General features: G+C 38.5%; 1 long non-coding RNA gene across 2 annotated transcripts; it reads left to right on the forward strand.

Moving 5' to 3' along the window:
* The first annotated feature begins 2819 nt into the window (after positions 1-2819).
* LOC311428095 lies at positions 2820-9132 on the forward strand. 2 transcript variants are annotated; one of them, XR_014687602.1, is made up of 4 exons: positions 2820-2963; positions 4641-4748; positions 7057-7164; positions 8551-9132. It is a non-coding gene; the product is annotated as an uncharacterized lncRNA (long non-coding RNA). The 2 variants fall into 2 exon arrangements; XR_014687601.1 differs by having other exon boundaries at positions 7057-9132.
* The last annotated feature ends 6413 nt before the right edge of the window (positions 9133-15545 follow it).

Genomic DNA, 15545 nt, shown 5'->3' on the forward strand with positions numbered 1-15545 from the left:
GTAAAATTAACTCTTAAGAAAGCTGTTGAAAGATGGAATTTTATCAGACAGGAAGGTGAAATTTTACTGGCTGCATATCCATCAGTTCTTGCTTGTTAGGCTTTCAATTTCAGAGAGATGTGTATTGACAAGGTCTTGGAAAAATGAGAGAGGGCTTAAAAATAATTTTAACACAATGAAAAAGTAAACCGGAATAGGCATGTTCTTCTCCCTCTTCAAACTTAACATATGGTTTTGGCAATGCTTTTCCAGCACTGCTGACTGGATCTATATGGAAGCAAAAGCTATAGCAGACTTCCAGATTGTCAGCGCTGAACTTTATTCTCAGTGGTAACAGATCATTAAAAAAATTACTGAAGGAAAATTCTGAAAAAAAAAAAAATGTTGGGCATCAGATGAAATTTCTGCTTATATGCTGACTTTTTTTGTGTGTCTCTTTTTGTTTACTGAATTCAGACTTGTCCATCTAAGTTTTGGACACCTGCAGTAGGGCTGATGAATCTTATGACTGCAGTCTAATGGAAAAAATGGTACTGCAGTAAGTTCTGTATTTAATCAGTGTTTCCATGAATTGTAGGGTCATGCATCTTCAGTGCTTCAAGCAAAAATATTGTTGACTCTGGCATTGGAGAATGACTAGAGAGAGGGGAATGAATGGATAAAGTGGGGTCTTGGGATCTACACAGACTGTGTGAAATAGTAATATTTGTTAATTTTGCTGGTTAATTAAAGACTTGTGAAGGATGACCTGTGAAATTCACTACCTTGTTAGGTATTCATATGTTAAAAAAATGTCTTTTTCTAATCGCAAACATTAGCATCTCGGAGACTCTCGAAATCTTTTAATGTAGCATTTGACTTGTGGCTTTTCGAGTAAAAATGTAACTTTTACAAAAAAGTATTAAGGAAATGCTTAATGTGCTCTAGAAATGGTAAACAATGTGGAACTAGTGGGGTGGAGTAGAGAAGATAGGGGTTGGCAGTGGGATTTTGCAGAAGGATAGTAAGAGTGGAAGATGGCAGAGAAGACAAGTGGAATAGGGTGAATTAATGGGGTATAAAACCTCATTGGCCTCCATTCTTGAAGAAGAGCTGGGCCTGCAGGGTCAGGACCTACACCCTCAAAGTGTGAAAGAGGTTGAGCTTGAGTCTCACACTGCTGCAGCATTGAACCCATGTGTCAGGGGTCAAAAAAAAAAAAAAAAAAAAAAAAAAAAAAGGATTTGATTGCTGCCTTTTATGATGTGCAGAAAGCTTCTCTGGAAAGCTCACATAATGAGCTCTGCAGAGTTCCAGGAAGACTGTTATGGCAAGAAGGAGAACATTTCATGTTGTACTTTCTCATCACTGTGTGACCTTGATATGTTTTATTATTTTAAATACTTAATTGTGTTATTTAAAACCTCTTATAATTACTCCGTTCTCTAGAGGCATACTTATGGCTTTTGCACAACAGTCCTGAGCAGATCCTGAAGAAATTATTGAGGAAATCCTGTGAAATACTATATTGTAGAAGCACTCTGTGGGTTAGTTATAATAACTACAAGAATGTACATAACGTGTTAGCTTACTGCTTCTTGATGCCTGCAATAGGAAATTGCAGTTCCAAAGGGGCAATACAAGGGGCAGTATTGCAGCCCCTGCCAGAAGTGTGTTGCTCCATAGTCACTACCTGAGCTTTGCTTTCTACCTGAGGCAACGTCTAGCAGTACCAGAGTCCAACTGGGGTGCAGACAGACAGGTCAGCGAACAGAAATGTTAGTCATTACAGTTGTCAGATGACTCTTTGGATTGAATTAACAATTATTCTCCTGTTAGATGCAGTTATAGATTCAGGCAGATGTACTAAAAAGTAATAAAACAAATTACAAGCCACTTCTCATCTTTTTTTTTTTCTTTTTTTTTTTTTCCTTTTTCTTTCTTTTTTTTTTTTTTTTTTTTTTTTTTTTTTTTCTAGTATCCACTTTGGGATGTGTGTGATAATTCTTCTCTCTATAAAGTTCTTGTGGGACTTCCCTCCATTCTGTGTGTTTCAAAGGCTTTTCTTTGTTTTGTTGTAAAAGCTTGAGGGGGTGCAAACCAAGCACGGTATTTCAGTGTTGGCAGCTTGCTGTGACGCCACTTCTCATGGAAGTGCCACCTTTTACAGGCAGGAAGCCCCGTGTCCATCTGAAGAACGTCTGCAGGGGAAAACAGATATTTTTAGAGGCACCCTCCAGCAATGAGCATTTTTTTGCCAGCTTGTCTCTATGTTTAAACAATAATCGACCTCTTCCGCTCTCAGTTGGTGATTCACAGTAATTTTGTCTTATACAGGCTCTAGATTAGATGAAGGCAGCTGCATACATTTGATCAGATTCTCACATTAGCTGTGTTTTGACAGTTTGGCACTGTCCTGTTTTAGCACTGTCCTTTGTGCTCACAAATATTCTGGCACAAGGATTTCCTAAACTACATGGGCAAGGCTGACCAGCACGGGAACCCTGCTACTGCAGGGAGTGAATAAGTGCTGTGCCTACAAGGTTCAGACTGTTTTGTTTCCCATTTAGGTCACTGCACTGGAAACGTGATATGTCCAGTTAATCTTCAACGGGCGATTTCAGACGTTATAGATCCACTTATACCTTGTGATGAATTACTTCAGTGTTTGGCAAATATTAAATAACATTTTTTGTTGACATGGAAGTGTGACCTGCAGGCTGCAGCTGGTCCCAGTGTTCAGTACTGTTTGTGTCCTGCCGTCTGGCTCTTCCTCCCTCTGTTCTCTCCCTATTGAAACACAGCTGGTTTACGTCCATCACAATCAATAGAAGGCCATTTCCGAGCTGGTAATTGCTGAGAGGATCCGGTGCTGATGGCTTCTGGAGCTGCCAATCCAGGGAGCAGCTTTTGGCTCTCGCTGCATACAGTATGTCTGCAGTTTGACCATTTATCTCACTTTACATACTTGAACTGAAAGAAAGGTTTGTGCAAGCACTTGCTGCTCATTCCCTGGCATGTCTTTCTCCCCCTCCTTCCCTCCCTCCCTTCCTCTCTTGCGTGTTATCAGCTATTGCAACAGTACTAAATTGTGTCATATAAGGTGAGTGATGTTGTGTGATGTTGTCTAGTTCCAATGTAATGCTAATAGGGAATAGACTCACAGTATAAAATATAACTGAAATAATCACTGGTTCATGATTATGGGAAAGGGTATACAGTTGTACTGGCTACATTCTAATTGATTGCTATAGATTCTAGCTGTCAAGATTTGGTGGTTAAATGCAGCTACAGAAAATGAATTTAGGCATTTTCATAGGCATTTCTAAACTCAAAAGCTTCTGTGTTAAGGAAATATGGGAGGTGGAGAAACAATGAAATCAGGCTTCTTCTGTAGATTTTTGAATTGTTTCATTTAAGATATCACAGGAAAAAATTTTCAGAGGGAGCCAGTCTGCAAATTGTGCTTATGCTAAGACAGATTCCCCAAAGCTACTCCATTTCTTGTCTTGCTTAATTCTGTATGCACCAAAATTCACTAAGCCTCTAAGCCAACTACCTAGTTGAAACCTCTCTGATGTAGCTTGATTTTATTCACCTGTAAATGCTCAGATTGCTGTTGCTAGGAAATGGGTGCCTGTCTGTCATCCAAAGCAGTTTGTGATTCAAGCTGAGGAAGACAGGAGCTCAAATGCTGCCCAAATCCCTCAGGGAAGAAAAAAAAAAAAAAAAAAAAAAAGCCACCTGAAAAATGAGATTTCATCAAATCACTGATTAGTTTCCTTTGACAAAATTACTCTGCCCATGTGTTGCTGATTAGCTTGGTGTCTAGCATGCTGACAGAAGGACGATGCTGGGTGGTTAGCACAGTGACAGAAAACTGACAACAGAAGATAAATGCTATTTAGCATCTTTCATTCATCCAAAGAGCATGTGGTGCCCTTAGAGATCCTACTGGAGACTAGCTAGAACCAGCTAACTGCAAAGTGATTATATTATATTAGATTATTAGTAGATAAACAAGAACTGTCATGGGAGCAGGGACCAGAATAGTAGGTGCCCACTCTTTTCCCTTCCACTCCCCAATATTTTCCAAGATATTCAGACATTCTATGGAAGAAAACTCTGAAATAAAAATTTTACTCCCTTCCCTTCCCTTCCCTTCCCTTCCCTTCCCTTCCCTTCCCTTCCCTTCCCTTCCCTTCCCTTCCCTTCCCTTCCCTTCCCTTCCCTTCCCTTCCCTTCCCTTCCCTTCCCTTCCCTTCCCTTCCCTTCCCTTCCCTTCCCTTCCCTTCCCTTCCCTTCCCTTCCCTTCCCTTCCCTTCCCTTCCCTTCCCTTCCCTTCCCTTCCCTTCCCTTCCCCACACAGAGGCCACATGTGCCTGCCTGTCCCCATGAGTCAAGACTGATGTGGCCTGATTAACCTCTCTGAGATAGCTCCCCCTGCATTCTTCTCATTCTCAGTCCTGTTCATTACCGCTGTTTAATCTGTTTTAACTTTAACCAGATGCTACTCTCCATCACAACTTTCACGGTCCTGTTCTCTCTTTTGCTAATTGGTGCATACATTTGTACAGGAGGAATGCTATCTTCCTGCTCTGGCAACTTCTTTGTTTAGCTCACCTGTTGGTCAAGACTATTCATATCCATTTGCTTCTCAGGCTCTATAGAGACTACATATAAGTCCAAAGTGAGGTGACAAAGTTATCATAACGTGGCCTGTTTGCTTCAAGTCAGATATTGAGGAAGTTCTGATATGCAGCCACCAGGTAAGTGGAAGTAAACATCCTCCCTGTTCTATAAAATATAGAAAGTTCACAATAATTTCTCATTTATTATCTCATGCCTTCAACAAGGTGTCACCAGACCGCAAGAATGGTAGTGAACTTACCCCAGCCTACTTTTTCTCCTTGTCATTTTTGTCATTAGTCTATTATATCAGCTCTGTACTAGGTGTAGGATGGATCATGCTTGATGGAGAAAGACACCCTTAAGGAACTACTAATATTTAATGTTTAAACTACTTAGTTTAAAGAACTATTATTCTGATCTGCAGAATCCTTAGTCTACGTACAACAGGCTTCTCTGTCTGGCTGTGTTCTTGTATGCATATAGTGTGGCACAGCATTTGGAGGAAGGAAGAAAAAGAGTGATAGTCTGTTCCTTTTTACAGCCCATGCTTGGGTGCACGCAACTCAGAGTTGCAAGGAAAAGCCCTGGAAGGAAAGAGCTCAGCTCAACACTGCAGCTGCTCTGGCTGTAGAAATCCATTCCTGGTTTAGCTGCTTGCATATGCACAAAAAATAATAAATAAATTTTGGAACGACTTTCTGGCTCAGAACTGTTTAGTTTCTGAAACGAGTCTCAGCAATATGGAAGGATATTTGTGATTAATTTGACAACTGGCAGAAATACTCTTGTGATACAATCCGTTTCTAATTATTATTCAATTATATGCACTTATTATCTTTCCTAAAGTGTATTATTTGATGCTCGCCTGAACATGAGCTGGCAGTGTGCCCAGGTGGCCAAGAAGACCAACGGCATTCTGGCTTGTATCAGGAATAGTGTGGCCAGCAGGAGCGGGGAGGTGATCATCCCCTATACTCTGCTCTGGTGAGGCTGCACCTCGAGTGCTGTGTTCAGCTTTGGGCCCCTCACTACCAGAAAGACATCAAGGCCCTGGATCATGTCCAGAGAAGGGCTATGAAGGTGGTGAAGGGTGTGGAACACAAGTCCTGTGAAGAGCGACTGAGGGAATTGGGGTTGTTTAGTCTGGAGAAGAGGAGGCTCATATTATATATAATAAGGAGACCTTATTGTTTTCTGTAGCTACCTGAAAGGAAGTTGTAGGGAAGTGGGGGTCAGCCTCTTCTCACAGGTGATAGGACTAGAGGAAATGGCCTCAAGTTGCACCAGGGGAGGTTTAGGTTGGAAATTAGGAGGCATTTCTTCTCAGAAAGAGCAATCAGACATTGGAACGGGTTGTCCAGGGGGGTGGTAGAGTCACCATCCCTGGGGGTGTTCAAGGAAAGCTTGGACATGGTGCTTAGGGAATTGGTTTAGAAGGTGACATTGGTGGTGGGGTGATGGTTGGAGCAGACAATCTTGAAGGTCTTTTCCAACCTTAATGATTCTATGATTAAAGGGAAAGTCTTCTGAATGGCAGGACAAAATATGTGCAAAGAACTGCCTTGCCGACTTGTTATCAATATCCATCAGCTTTTTATGGCTGCAGATAACTACAAATCAAACACAGCAGAAAAATCAGGCCACAGGAGAGTATCAACAATAGCTAAACTGGTAGGCAACACAGCTCATAGGTAACTGACAAATACTTATTTTTAAAAAAATAACAAAAACATGCTTTACTCTTGTTTTCAATAGGACAGAGGAGACTGGAAGTCCAGAACTTTCAGTATGATCTGGGACAGAATTGTTCCTACAATTTTGTAATTTTTTTTTTTTTAATAGAAATTTTCTGTTTTCCTGAGTAGAGAAGATATCATAAAGAAAACTTGCAGGGTTCATGGTCACTTTCAGTGAAGTAATTTCTGTATTTTAATGTAGTAATCAAAAGTTTCTGTCAAAAGATTTTTTTTAAATGATGAGGGGAATGTTTTTCCATAATAGGTAAATTGCAAGAGTAACATATACCCATAAACATGCAAGCTTTAATAGTTCCAGGTATCATGGGAATACTTTTCTTTTGATATGCAGATAGAATTACTTTTTCCCCTATTGTTTAAAGCTGAAATTAAGAATTGTGGAGTATTGATTTCTTACTGTCTAGGACTTACCTGATGCAATAGAAAAGTTTGCCTTCATTTGCAAGATGTGAAGAACATTAACTGAATATAAATTTTGACAAAGTATCCATGAGTTCATTCATAAGGAAAGTGAGTAAACAGATCAAAAGAGAGACAAAGCCATTCACAGTTTAAATACTCCTGAACTGCAGTGCAGTTCCATATGATTTTCTTTTGCCAAGACTGTCTCTAAGACAATCATTTGGTATGTGTTCTTATTCTAAACCCAAATTATTCACAAATAAGAATATAATGCTTTTGTCTGCAGGCTTAAAGAAGAAACCTCTGCAATGACAGCACATTGAAAAAAACTGCAATAACGAAAAAAGAACTGTAGAAATTGATCTTTCTTTCTGTTTGCACCAAATAACAGCAGGTATGCTAGTCCATGTGATCTCCTTATGAGAAGAAAAAAAAAAAAAAAAGCTTATTCAGAAATTGTGCATTTCTTTTTTATTTCTCAGGGTAAAGAGTGGAACTCTATATCAAACACCAGCTGTCCATCACATTACAGCATTGAGGCATTGAGGCCTAAACACAAATATTTGAATGTTGCATGAACACTGGATGTGAATATGACTATAGTTTCTTTGACCTTAATGAATGAATGAATGAATGAATATACGAGATGAACCAGTGAGTAGACTAAGCAGGGCTGATTCACAGGAAAATACTCAAAATGATAAATGACATCTTCAAAACTGACTCTGACCGCTAATTCTGTAGCAGATAAAGAGGACAAAAGAGAAATAGTTACAGATGAATGCATGATTCAGGTTTGTCAAATTCAATTGACAATCACAACATGCCTTGGCAATGATTTAAATAGAGACTTTTTATCTTAAGGAAATAATGTATTCACTGTACTCTTTGGACATCATTGATTTATTTATTTTTAAATCCGTACTCCTTGCAATTCTTGTTCTGCATCTAAGACTGTAAAAGAATTAAAATATTATGTTACTTCAGAGATACAAACCTTTGTATCAGAGAGGATATAACTAATAATGACATAATATATGATTACATAGGCTCATAGGGCAGCTTGGCTATATTTATTTCCCAAATTCTTTGGCACTTCTGAGACTGTCTTTTGCATTTGTTACACAGTATAGTGAAAAGTATGTGGCAGAAAGAGGGATACACTGAGATGTAAAGATAAAAAAGTGGAGATAACATCAAAGGGAAAATAAGGGTGAATTGGGGAAGATCAAAAAATTAGCTGTTCAGGACAGCACCGAAGGTTCTTTCTCCCTATTTTCCTCTTTCCATACATATGTGTGTGTGTGTGTGTGTGTGTATGCGTATGCATATGCATATGTATACATGTATGTATGAATACATATGTGACATTGGTCTGTCTCTCACAGTTGATTGCCACTGTTTCAGATGTTCTTGTATCAGGGGTGAAGAAGAAGAAGACTAAGGTCATCCAGGAATCTTTCAGTCCCCCTCTCTCATCCCCTGACACATCGTCCAGTCCTTGGTGACTATGTCATCCTACAGCTTCCCTCTCTCCCTAAGAAATGTTATGGTATAGGTCAGCTACCTGCCACTGATTTTCACACCATGTCTCATGACAAGATTTTGGGGCAAATCCTATCATCTGATACAGTGAGGGTGGCTACATCTGGGTTATTTGACCAGACACAGATGGTGGTCTAGTCCTCCGGTTGCCATCACCCCATCATCTTGTTCAGAAGTTAAATGTGCAGTATATGAGTTTCTTGGAGAGTTATCAAGTTTTTTTTTTTTTTGACAGAGACTTCTCAGGGAAGGTTGGATGACCATATGTGGGGAAGAAAATTGGATTACTTTCTCTTCAACTTCCATATTTTAGAGTCAGGAAATATGCCTGCTCTTCTAAAACAAACAAGACCAAATTATAACATTCTTGGTCAAGTTTCAAAAGTTTCTGTAAACAGGCTTTAGGATATTTTGTTTCACTCATTCATGCATTTGCAGTAATGCACCAAGTACAAAGTGGTTACTTCTCTTGTACTGTATTTATATAAGAAACTGAACTGTTGCTGAAGGTGCTTTCTTAGACTGTATTTAGAATGGTTTGTCTCATACACATTGGTTCTAGCATTAATTATCATTAATGGTTTTGCAAGCTTCCTTATTAGGCTCCAATGTCAACAATAGTGTTTGCTTGCTTAAATATAAAATAGTCTCTATACTATTTTATAATATATAAAATAGTCTCTAGGAAGTGCCTTTGGTTTGCAAAATTCTTTAAAATCCAACCAATGAATAAATTCTGATTCTCTGATTGCTGTTTTGATCCGGTACTCTTGCACTGCACTGATTTTGATATACTATCTGAAAATAAATTAAAATAAGAAAGGTAAACCCATGGTTCAAATGCTTGTTTCTATTTAATAAGTTAGTTTAAAAAATTCAGAACTGAGCCTCTAGAATTACCTGTTTAACATATTTACTGTTCACATGAGCATGCATTTTGATCTATTTCATACTAAGCAGTGAAATTCCAGACTCTTCTCTTTGCCTTTCTTTCAGTTTGGTTAGAAGGTACAAAACCTACTTTTATGATCAAAAGTTTAATATTTAAAATCTTTACATTAAAACTATATTACAGATGGTAGTGATTTTTTTTTTTAGCTCAACTTCCATTTTTTTCCCTATTCTTCTCTTTCCTTTTGTCTCAGAAAATTAGCCTCACAAATGTGAGTTTCAAAAACATATTTTAGTAATTCTTACAGTCAGACAATTTTGCTGGAAAAAGAACATAATATGCACAAACTAAACATTTCATTTTTATGCCCTGAAACATAGCATCTCACCTGCCTGTCTAAAATAAATCATTAACACCATGAGTTCATAAATAACACAAATAACATCCTTTTTGAGAACATTTTTGACGTAGTCCAGTCAGGCTGAATTTTAAACATTCCTATACCTCTAAAAATATACATGCTCATGGTTTCTCCTGTTACAGATTGGTTATTACACTTGATACTAAAGTCTATACACTAGCGGTTCCAACATGGATTTTTTTAACACATTTGTTTATCTTTGTCTCAGATTTAGACACAATAACACTGGTTAATAACTGCCTAGTTGTACTCACTGTCTGAAATACATAAAACATTTTCTGTTCTGTGCTATGATAACTCAAAAAATAAATAGTAGCAACATTGATGGTAATGGAGTCAGACTGTGTAATTCAGTGAACTCTTTGTGAATATGCTTCTCTTCATTTTGGAGGCTTAAATCCATTTTCCACCTTGCTATTGTTTCATTCAGCTTTATTGTATACCTATTTCTGCAAAACTTCCTTCAGCATCTTAAGAGAAGTAATTTCCATTATTTAATTTTCCCCTTATTAAAATTTTTAAAAGAAAGATCAAACAATATCAGAACCATTTTCTGCTTACAAACAGCATGGATGAAAACAGATAGAGCCTACCTCTCTTCTTAAAAAAGTTTTCAACTTGCTCAATGTAATATCTTCACAGTGTGAGTCTTAGGTTGGCAAGATAACAGGTATTACCAAGTAATTTTGGTATTTCTGTTTTTCTTCTAAGAGCACTAAAAACTTTCTGATATTCTGGGGAATAAAAATAAAATAAAATAAAATAAAATAAAATAAAATAAAATAAAATAAAATAAAATAAAGTAAAAGCAAAAAAAAAATCTCATGGGTCTTTGGTCACAGGAAGAAGCTTGGGACCTTTCAAATTCACTTCCCATTAAAAAAAATCAGTGAATATGAAAACTTTAACTGGATATTTAGTCAATGGGATAGAACACATTTAAATAGTTGTGTTGGGTCTGTCTGAGTTGGAGTCACCTTTTCCCTGCAGCAGCCCACACAGTGCTGTGCTCTGCACTCGTAGCTGGAACAGCACTGATATCACTCCAGTGTTGTGTCTATTGCTGCATAGTGCTGGCACAGCATCAGGACTCCTTCCAAGCCCCCAAGAGCCAGCAGGATGGGGGTGAGCAAGTGATGGGGAGGGGACATTGCCGGGCAATGGCAGCTGACCTGAACCAACCAAAGGGATATTCCATAACACCTGATGTCACACTCAGCAATAAAAGGGGGGGCTCTTGTGGGAGAGGGGGCCGTTCCTCCTGAACACATTTGGACTCTGGACACATTCACTGACTAGGTAGGAAGCACAGACCAAAGAGCCAGGTTAACAGGGGAACTCCATCACTCTTATTTGGAAATCCATCTGAAAAACAAGTGAATGAATGGAGTAAAAAGGAGGGCTTATAGACTGAGTTCCTTGTGAGCTCTTGATTTCTGAATGTGCATTGGTCAGCAGACATCTCTTTGTCTTGTATGGCTTTATCCTCACATAACCCTTGTGGCAGAAAGAAAGGTGGTGGCCACAAACAAATTCTGGTTTCAGATGGTCTGGGCTGGCAGGAGCAATGGTGTAGATGGAACCACGTGTGTCCAGCAGATGATGATACATGCAGTCTTGAGGAATCTAGCAGTTATATGTTCCTTGCAGTCCCTGATTCCTCATTGATCACTCAAGGGTAAAATAAGCCTCTATATCTTATAACAACTGCTGCCAACTCACTGTGTTCCAGTAATCTCAGAAGGTATGTCTCAAAAAGGGCAACTTCCCAGTTTCAGAGTTCAGATACCTGTCATTTTTCATCTGTGCTGTTCATGAGGGGCAGATTGAGGTGTGCATGTTACTCCTGGTACAGGCCTGATTCTGCAAGGGAAACCTGCGCATGTGGTGAAGCCACGTGCATTCCCCTAGTCTGCATGACCAATGCACCAAGACACCTCATGGCAAACATCTGTCTGCTGTTTAGATGTGACTTGATGCACTGTATGCTGTAGCATAGTTTTTCCATCAGTCATAATTTTTTTCTAGTTAGCAGTTGTTGAATTAATTCAAGTTATGTCATGTTTGAGGGCTCAGTTGTCTGTACACGTTGGAGCTGCTGCCTTTATGTACCTTACTAGGCAATTATCTCACTGACATTCATGTCCCTCCTTTCTGGAATATGAAGAAAGTTTGCTTGTAAAATGTGTTCACCCACATTGCTAAGAAAATGACAAGCACCAGACTCCTGATTGTCCACACAGCTAACTGCTATTTCACTTCCTGTCTGATTCTGTGTCATTTCCAAGTTTCACAGAATCAGTGAGTGGTTTAGGTTGCAGGTGAGCTTTTCAAATCTTCTAGTCCACCCACTCTGTTCAAGCAGCATCACCTAGAGCAGGTTACCCAGGACCATGTCCAGTCAGGTTTTGAATATCTCCAAGGATGGGTGTTCCACAACCTTTCTGGGCAACCTAAGCCAGCATTTTACCAGCTTCAAAGAAAAATAAATAATAATTAAAAAAATGTTATTTTGATTTCAGATAGAGTTTCATGTGTTTTAACCTGTGCCTATTGCCTCTTGTGCTGTCACTGTGCACTACTGAGAAGAGTCTGTCTGCCTCTTCTTCATCAATATATCCAAGTGTATTTTTATATGCATTAATGATTCCCACCCAGCCTTCTCTTCTCCAGGCTGATCATCCCCAGATTTATTAGCCTTTCCTCACAGGAGAGGTGCTCCAGTCCCTTCATATTCATGGACTTATATTGGGCTCTCTCTAGTATGTCCATATCCATCTTGTGCTGGGTATCCCAGAGCTGGACACAGTACTGCAGATACAGCCTCACCAGTGCTGAGTGGGGATCACTGTCCTTGACCCAGTGACAACACTCTTTCTAATGCAGCCCAGGAGGCTCTCTGCCTCACCGTCAATTATGTCCACTAGCAACCTGAAATTCTCAGCAAAACTGCTTTCCAACCAGTTAGCCCTCCAACTACTGATGTTTATGGTTATTCCTCTCCAGATATAGGACTTAACATTTCCCTTTATTGAATGACTTAAGATGTTTTTTTTGTCCAGTTCTCTCCAGCCTGTCAGGGTCCTCCTGAGTGGCCCAGTGTATCAGCCTCCTATACCTTTTTTTTTTTTTTTTTTTTTTTGGTGTTAGTGTTGGTGGTAGTTGTGGTTTTAGTTCATTAATTGGTTTGTTCTTTTCATCTGTGAACTCTCTGAAGGTGCAGTCTATCCCAGTGTTGGGTTCAGTACTGGTCCCAATATTGACTCCTGGGGTACATCACTTGTGATCTGTCTCAAACTGGACTTTGTGCCACTGATCACAATCCTCTGACCCAATCTATTCTGCCAGACTTCAGTCCAATTTACTGTACACTTATTTGACCTGTACTTTGTCAGCCTGTCTATGAGAATGTTATGTGAGATGATGTCAAATCCTTACTGAAGTTGAAGTAAAAAATATCGACTGCTAGTTCTACCGAAGTCAATCCTCCTAGGTGGTTTGGGTGATAGTTCACTCCAGAACTTATTTCTGAAGGTGTTACAGATGACACTGTACAATGTCTGGCATCTACTAGCTCTCTACAGAGATCTCATTTTATTCCACCTGTTTTTGCACCCAAAGAAACACCTGCATGCCTTCATATCACATCACAGGTCATGCCCCACATACCTTTGAATTAATTTTGTAAAAAAAAAAAACACACTTTGTTGACTTTGAAAATGCCCTCAGTCTTTAGACATTGCAGACTGAAATAAACACACAGAATAGTCATCATGATTCAGGGCTGAGGGAATACTACACTTAGTAGATAAGATCAAGGCCAGTTTTCACATGGGGGGGGAGGGGGGTGGCATGATGCTTGCTGAGACACATGTTGAACACCAAGGGTGATACAAAGTCCTTGTCATGTGGCTTAAAAGCCAAGGAATCTCTTTCTGTTTCTGCTTTGTGTGTGTGTGTGTCTAGCAGCAGAGGCATAGCCAATTACTTTCTGCAGGGTTGCCTCTAAGTGTTTTTATTGGAGGTTAGAAAAACATTTACTTTTTTTTTTTTGTGTGTGTGTGTGTTTTTGTTGTGATCTGATTAAGATGTGTGCGCTTTCACTGTAAAATCTAGTAATATATATTGTTACATTAACATTTTTAAGGTACTAATTTTCAAATCATACATATGCAACTGAAAAAAAAAAGTCTATGTTCTGAGGAGTATTTTCTGAGCCCTGGCTGCTTCAACTATCTGTGGCCTTCCCAGACAAAGTCAGGAACATTTAACATAACACCATAAGCAAAATTATTCATCTTTTGAGCACTTAGATTTTGGTAGGCCATGCATAAATCACTGATTTTCACTTCTGCTTTTCCTTTTGTGTGAGAACTACACTTATCATGGAGGCACCTATGGACAAGTGAGGTGTCAGGATCCTACACTAAATTTTGTTCCTTTTCAATAATGTTCCATGGTTTGTATCTTATTCCCAATTTTGCATTGTAATGGCCTCTCTCTCATGTTTTCCTCATCTGTACAGCCAAGTAGCCCATGGTCCTGACCTTACTGTGGTCCAATTTCTTTCACCCAGCTGTTAATCTTATTTGACATAATTTCTACGATGTTTATTATGAAATGTTAATTCTGTTTAGCAAAACATCTTTGGCCCATTCTGAAACTGCTCACATTCCTTAGTTGTGGTCGTCAATCATCTTTCCTTGGACAAAAACACTATTTACATACACCTTAGTAGCCTCCTTACCATCAAAATATTTACCCATTTTCATTAAAAAACTTGTTACCAAATACAAACTAGATGGTGATTTACTCTTCCAAAAGAGAGTGTTCAATAAAGACAAACCTGCTGCTGTGTCTCCAACGGTAGAAAACCGATGTCAATGACATCCCTGGGAATAATGCATTTAACTATATAGTATATTTACCTACCATACGAGCTATTGAAGGGTTGTCAGCTTTCAGGCTCAGCTCATCAGCAGTGCACTTTGTAGCCTATCAGCAAAGCAAGTGAAATGACAGGAAACCATGCAGTCAGATTCTGGATGGAAACTTTCAGAATCATCAAAATCTGAAACCTAAGTGTGCTTCTTAATTTTGTCAGCCTCATATCATTTCTGAGAAATATTTCACTTTTTTGAATAATCACCTCTCTTCAACCAGAAAAACTCTACTGAAAGCCCAGAAGCTTTATTGGCTGTAATTTCAAAGAGGCTTACACATACATCAAGATACTTTAAGACAAGATTATTTATTTATTTATTTATTTTTCTAGAAACATGGTGTAAAAACCCATTCTGCCTCACAGAGATAGCAAGAGACTGTTGACATGAGATCAAAACAGATGAACTAAAAAGAAGATAAACAATCAGACGGTATTAGTTATCATGTTAAACAGTGGTCCCAGTCTATCGGCTTATCAGTTTTTGACATATTTGAACTTCCTGACTTTTCATTTTTAAGTGATATTTTCACTCATAGTGGTGACCTAAAGTAAAAACTTCACCACCACCACCAAAACAAGAAAAAGATTAAATTAAAAAGGGATGGGAAGTTAATTAAACTACAAATTAAATAATATCTTTAGTTTGGAATTAAGTACTCCAAAAATCTTCTTTAAAACCTTGGGTTATTGTTTTGCCAATAATAATAATAATAATAATAATTTGACTATCTGGTTCTTCTGAAATTATTCTCACTTTCCCATTCTTTCTTTCTTTTTTTCTCTCCCCCTCTTTTTTTTTTTTTTTTTTTTTTAGAGATGGGGCATTTTTTCTGAAAAAAAAAAAAGAAAGAATATTCATTCAGTTCTTTTCTGAGATGACTGTTTTTTTTTCTCTGAATATGTTCCAGTCCAAGCTGAGACCACAACTTTTACTAGGAAAGTACTAGTACATCAAAAGATTATTAAGAAACC

The sequence above is a fragment of the Aythya ferina genome (genome assembly GCF_964211825.1).
Source record: "Aythya ferina genome assembly, chromosome: 1".
Taxonomy (NCBI): domain Eukaryota; kingdom Metazoa; phylum Chordata; class Aves; order Anseriformes; family Anatidae; genus Aythya; species Aythya ferina.